This window comes from Phoca vitulina, unplaced genomic scaffold (assembly GCF_004348235.1).
Source record: "Phoca vitulina isolate PV1807 unplaced genomic scaffold, GSC_HSeal_1.0 scaffold73, whole genome shotgun sequence".
Lineage (NCBI taxonomy): Eukaryota > Metazoa > Chordata > Mammalia > Carnivora > Phocidae > Phoca > Phoca vitulina.
This window is the reverse complement of record NW_022589776.1, coordinates 1,996,456-2,003,135: the sequence shown is the minus strand read 5'-3', so window position 1 is coordinate 2,003,135 and position 6,680 is coordinate 1,996,456. Positions and strand designations below refer to the sequence as shown.

Here is a 6,680-nt window from a genome sequence, read left to right as displayed (position 1 = left end):
AAAATTCTTACTGTGTTATTAATTAGGGAATAAAATCCAGAATCTCTATTTTCTTCTTCTTGCCAAATAACCATATTATCTTTCTTCTAAATAGGCACAGTCTCAAGGAACAAATTATTCTCTGCAATTTATACATCTACCCTAAGTGGGGAGTTCAAAGCATATAAATGTTTCTCATAGATTAGCTTTTATTGTAAACACCGAAGTAATTTTCAAAGCTGCTTTTCTCCTTTTTCTGCCAAATGTTTCTGTTTAATTATATTATTAAAGTGAATTCTGGGAAGCCCCTTGGCTTTAAACCTGTATTTAACTGAAATATTGATAAATAAAAATAAATTTAACTTAAGCATCATATTTTATAAGATAACCTTGAAAGGGATTTACCAATTGAGGTACAACTATTAATAGTTCAAAGAAATTATATTATCTAGGTTGCTTGTAATGGAAGTTGGGTTATTTGCTTCACCTAAACGGGGAAGTTGGCATGTTTGCCTAGCAACAGCCGCTAAAACCTTCTGTTGTGGAAAGTTCCCTAGGAGGGAGAAGAAGGGAGGAGGAGGAAAAACAGGAGGAACAGATTAATGTTTTTCCTAGCAGGGGAATGAGGTCCGGCTCACTGAGGAGCGAAAGGCTATCCAAGAGATAGATATCCTTTCGATTAGCATACACTAACCTAATCCCCCTGTGATAGCTAGAAGTTAATTCTTTGTAGGATTGGGGTTACTATTGAGTAGGTTGAAGGGAATGTTACAGATTTAGCCCACTTCAAAGGGAGTAAATTCCAATCAATAGAAAGACATCAATAGGTCTTCCAAAAAGAAGCTGCAATCTGAGTAGCAGGAGGGTGTCCGCAACTAAAAAGACCGCCGCTCAGAGTTTAGGGAGGTGTGTGATCTGTTTCACAATTATTATAAAACATTGTTATAATGATTGAATTTATTGAGTTAAAGGCAGGAGCTTCTCTAAATATAGTACTGTTCTTGGTATTGGTGATGTCTGCAGTGAAGAAAGGACAGGAGAGCGAAATCTCTGCTCTCTTGGCCAAGACCTGAAGCAAAAAAGGGAATAATGCAGAGGAGTATTAACTGGGTGTTTATAGGAGGACCGTCTCTATTCTAGACGATTTATCTTGAAATTTGGACTGTATGATACGAGGAGAATTCCGTTTCCCTTAAAGCACGGGTTCGGCGAAGCGCGACTGTCTAGAAGGGGTCTCCCACTACCCCAAATCAAAATGGCTTCTTTTCCGTAAGGGAGAAGAAACTTTCAGTCATCGCAAGGTTAGCTTTTAGACCCAGGAACTGTTCCGTGGGCCGAATCTTTGCGTCCCCCCCTAGACAGCTATCATCGTTCACTTAGGCCTGGAGAGACGTTTTGGAGCAGTGAGTGTCCAGGCCCTTGGGCGGTTTCGCCGCGTTGGGAAGCTGAACTCTTTTTGGGAGTCGGTGAGAGTGGTGTCTAGGGCAAAGCTGGTGTGATCCAGAACGCGGATAACACAAGATAAGAACAAATTCTTTTGGGTGGGGAGTGGGGGGGGGGGATGTGAAAAGGAACCGGAGGGACGAGGGCTGAGAAAACCTAGGGGTAGAGGGAGTGCGGGGTTCGATGGAAACATCAGAAATTTCCCAATGCCCCCTCGCCGTCTGGCCGCTCGCCGCGGGGCGCAAATGCGCTGGTGGGGGAGGGCGGGCGGACGGCTGGACCAGTTCGGCAGCTCCGGGCGTGGGTGCGCCCCGGGGGTTGGCGGAGAGCGTCGCGGGCCTCCCTCCCGGGCGTTGGCTGCGGGTGACTCAGAGCTTTCCTCCCGCGGCCGCCCCGCCCCTCCCCTCCGCGCGCCCCGCCCCCCGAAGGAGGGGCCTCGCCCTCGTCCCCGCCCCAGTCTCCGGGGCGGGCCGGAGCCCGAGGAAGAGGAAGGGGACGAAGACAACGAGCGACGGGGCGGAGGAGGAGGAGGAGGAGGAAGAGGAGGCCCACCAACAAGATGGCCCCTGCTGCAGGAGCAGCCTCAGCAGCAGCAGGTGGGAGGCCGGAGGCGGCGCTGGCGGTGGCGGCGGCGGCCGTGGCCCGGCGGCCTGGGACAGAGTCAGAGTCGACGGTGGCGGCGGCGGCGGTGACGGCTGCCGCAGCAGTGGCGACGGCCGCGGGGACTCGGAGCTGAGAGGAGCTGCTGCTCGGACCAGCGCGGTGAGCGAGCGGCAGGCGGCGGCGGCATCGGGAGTGCGGCGGCCGCCGCCCGGCCTCCGTCGGGAACAATAGGCAGCCGCGGCGGGGAAGGGGCCGTCCTCGCCCGCCCTCCGCCCCTCGGCGGTAGCGGCCGCCCCCCCACCCCACCCCCCGGCCTCAGCCCCGCCGGCGGCGGAGGGGCTTGTCAGCGCCCGGCGTCCTTAGGCCTCAGGCCTCCGAGCGCGGCCGGGAGGGCCTGGCGGGGAGGGTAGGCCGTGGGGAGGTGCGGACGCCGCCCCGGACGAGGGGAGGGCGCGGGAGACTTCGGCCGGAGGGAGGGGGCCAAAAGGCCGCCCAGCTCGGCGGTTACCCCGAGGGCCTCGGCGGGTGGAGAGTGCGCGCAGGAAATGCTTTTTGGACCCCAGGTCTGTGGGGGTGGGGAGGTGAAGGCGTCTGTAAACTGGCACCGCCTCCGCGTCCCTGCACTCGGGGCAGCTCCTGCACCTCAGGGCTGCTCCCTTCCCTGACCCCGTAAGCGCTCCCCTTCCTCGGCCCAGTGGGTTTCACGGAGTCTGTTTCCCTGAAGCTCCTGGAGATCGAGCCAGATGGTCTTCTTTCTTCCTGATGGCGATAGGGAAATTGTGTATGCGGGTGTCTTTTAAGAAAAAATTAAGTGCAACAGCAAAAACCATGCAACGTAAAACGCGATTATCGATAAGGGATGGGGAGGGATGGAGGGCTAAGGGGTGTTCTTAAAACATCGCTTGGCATCAGTTCTCTCTAAACATCAGTTATGCCCACGTCCCGGGTGAGAGTGAAACAAGGGCTCTTTTGGAGCAGTAATATAACTCTTGACATCCCAGAATAGTCCATGAAACTGGAAACAAAGCCACCAACTGGCAACGCGAAGACAAATTGTAATGTTTGAATAGAACTTTTCTTCAAAGGAACCGTTTTTGTATTAATGTGCCGCATAACAAACAACAACATTAGCCCAGAATGGACCCAACGAAGCATTTCTTCAGGAGAGAAGTGGTTCATCTCCAGGCTAGAACTTCTTGTGTCCTGTCTCATGTTCTAATTTTTGCCTTTCAGAAATTTGTTCTAAGACTAACCTTTCCTTTGAGTTTGATATTTGATTTCTAAAGCAGACTTTAAATAAGATTTCAAAACTTTTTTTATGACTTTCAAAAACTAGAAACAACAGTTCTCTTTTGAATGTTTAGGCTTTTGGGGAGGCAGCTCTTTATTGCATTTGCCTTCCGGTAGTAGTACCTGTAACTTCAACAGTTAACTGCGACTACTAAATTTAATTTTTTGAGACATCTACCTCGTCCATTTCCAAGTGGGGGCAGGGGCAATGACTCAAGTTATTTCTATTCCAGTTTCTACCTAGGTGTGCAGAAATTTATATTAAAATTGTTTGGATGCATCCAGGAAGATTGCTTTCTACTATTTAACATTCAGTTGCGGGGCCCATCTAGTTTGTGTTCTTAAAAGGAAGAGTGACCTGTGCAGAGAAGATGCCAGTTAGTATCTTTCATCCATTTTTAGGGTAAATTTCTACTTAGATTGTCTGTGTTGTAATTCGAAGCATGTGAAATTTAATGAGTGGAGCTAGTCCTTAATTCTTTCAAGAGAATTGACAGTAAATACACTAACAATCGAATAAACATGGAGGTTGAAGTATCTTATTGTTGTTTAGAATTGAAGTATAGTGGAAAAATATGAATAACTTTCATTTTATGCCTAGCATAAATAATGTGGCTGTTTTGACTTTAAAGTGATGGGGAGAGAACAACTTTCACATGGCTCCAGCTAATGTATCTTTTCAGAAAGTACACTTTTTTTTTAAGTGCTCAAATCCATAATTTTTTTAATGCTGAATTTTGTTGGGTCAGCACAAAATGCATGTAAAGTCTATGTCGTAATGATGCTTATATTTATCTGTGACCCTAAACCTGTTAGAATGTACAGGTTTGAAAATTGTAAGTGGTTAGTTTGCTTTGTACGAAAAAAAAATCTCATCTTGTGTGAAGGACTATTTTGCCTCATACTTAATACCATTTTCCTGAAAAACAAAAGCTTTTTTTAAATCTTAAAAAAACATTTATTTGTCAGAGAGAGAGAAAGAGAGCGAGCGAGCACAAGCGGGGGTAGGGGCAGGCAGAGAGAGAAGCGGACTGCCGGCTGAGGAGATTCAGGGACCTGATCCCAGGACCCTGGGATCATGACCTGAGCCAAAGACAGACACTTAACCTACTGAGCCACCCAGGCGTCCCAAAACAAAAGATTTTTAAATGTTAAGGTTTTGTATTTGAAATTAGATGTTGACCCAACAATTTATGGGTTGGGTCTGGGTCCCTAGAGAGTTCTGGCTTTAATAGGTGTCAAACTATTTTAAGATATGATCCCTGCATTTTCATATTTTATCAGTGTTTATTCCCATAATTTCAGTTTCTCAAGTAGTATTTAAGAATTTCCTTGTAAGATTTTGGAACCATAGCTTAAGAATTAGATTTGCATTTTCTTGGTAATATTAAAAGTTAATATATATTTGATTAATTTGAAGATATTTCAAAGGGTTTTTTGTACATAAAAAATTTACAGTTTTTCAAGGCATCTTTGTTGAATGAGTAAAAACATTCTCATTTAATCCTCCTATTTAGGCTGTAATATTGGTGGTATTGTTCTCACTTTATATATGAAGAATCTGAGGCTAGGAGAAGCTATGTAACTAGCAAAAAGGCCACATAATTGTGAATCTGAGGCTAGGAGAAGCTATGTAACTAGCAAAAAGGCCACATAATTAATAGGTGAAAGAACTTACTCAAACCCAGGTCTTGTGGCACAAATGAGATGCTTTACTACTGCCACCATGTGTCTCAAGGTTTAACTTTGAAGCCTTTCCTATGTTGACAGATTCTTACCTGTTTTGATCAGGAGCTATGCTTTGTAATACTGTACTTGCCTTTAACCCTAATACCTTTCTATTAGCATTACTTATACACTGCCAAATATTCACTTATAAATTTGAGAAAGTATTTATTCATGTGAATGACAAATGAAACATTTATTTTTGCTTTTAACAAATTTAAATGCTGTTGATCTAGAAATTCATACCATTTACATAGGACAGATTTATGGTATTGCTGTAATGGTTTCATGGTTTTAATTTGCTGTGTAAACAGTTACTAAATTGTGCCTTTGAAATACTTCATGGAAATTTAAAAATGACTTTAGTAACATTTAGGGATGTTCAAGTTGGGCCAGCTAACACTTGAAATTCTTCATTTATACTTTTTTAAAGCCATAAACCATTTAGAATACTGCACCATTTTTTGTCTCTAGATCTTGGGGTTCTACCCTTGGATATATCTTGAGAGTGGTTGGCACTCAACAAAGTGAAGAATACACTGATAAATGATCCTGTTTGGTGGATACCTCGGAGCAAGATGTTCTTTGGCAGGGTATACTGACCTGGTTTAGCTTTGGCCCTGTCAACGCTCAGGAGTTCAGGTATTCTTTGGGGCTAGATTCAAATGGATTTAAATTCTCACATTGGCCTGCATCAAAACAATCACAGTAGATTTCAAAATCAGCCCATTCTTGTAGGACGCTTTTGAAGACCTCCTTCTCTTGTTTAATCCTGGAGTTTAGGCTGGATTTGGACTAGCCTTGGAGGTTGTTATGCCCTAATTGATTTTGTCTGGAATAATACAAAGGAATTTTTCTTATTCCAAAGTTTCTTAAATAGATTCTATATATTTTTAAGTGAGCAGTTTACTAATCCTAAATAATGTTTCCCTACATTCCCCAAGACAGTTAACTTCAGCATATTTATTTATAGCCATTATTGGTCAGACTTGTGCCTGTTCACTTCTTATATAATATTCTTGTTTACCATTTATGTAATATTAGACACTTCTTATTACTTCACAATGTTTTCCTAATCGGCTGAGGTTTGGGGAAAGAATTCTAGTAAAAAAGTTGAGTTGACCTTTCATGCACAGTTGAGCTGACTGAAATTGTGACCTGCTGTAGAGGAATAAATATTTTAAGGTTCATTTATGTTTTTCTTTGAGATTATTAACAAATATATGTCATATGTCAGCAATATTTTGATGTTAAGCATTTTAGCACTAACATCAGTACTCAGATCACTGATTATTATTGTGCATATATGGTAATAATTTACCTTGTAATGCATCTAAAAATCTCCAGGATCTAAATAGCATTTGAACATGGTAGGAATGTTTTCGAAGAAGAGTTCTAAAGGGGTCATTATGTGTATATATATACACACATACAATATATATATTTATTATTATTATTATATATCTTAACATAAACAATTTTTAATTAAGGTTCAGGTCATTTAACATAAAACTAGTAATTTTAAAGTAAGCAGTTCAGTAGCAGTATATTCACAATGTTGTGCAACCACCGCTGTCTAATTCCAAAACACTTTTATCACCCCCAAAGGAAACTCTGTACCCATTAACCTGTTAACTCCC

At 43.5% G+C, this 6,680-nt stretch overlaps 1 protein-coding gene across 2 annotated transcripts in view; it reads left to right on the top strand.

The window, feature by feature from the left end:
- Positions 1-1,875: 1,875 nt before the first annotated feature.
- The window catches only part of RC3H1 (ring finger and CCCH-type domains 1), an 83,566-nt gene continuing 78,761 nt past the window's right edge, over positions 1,876-6,680 (top strand). Inside the window, exons 1-2 of one of the 2 annotated variants that reach the window (XM_032393387.1) lie at positions 2,438-3,692; positions 5,515-5,682. The gene's annotated coding sequence lies outside the window, so the exon portion shown is untranslated. Of the gene's footprint in view, positions 2,185-2,437; positions 3,693-5,514; positions 5,683-6,680 lie in introns of those variants that run through there. The other variant, XM_032393389.1, reaches the window with a different exon arrangement.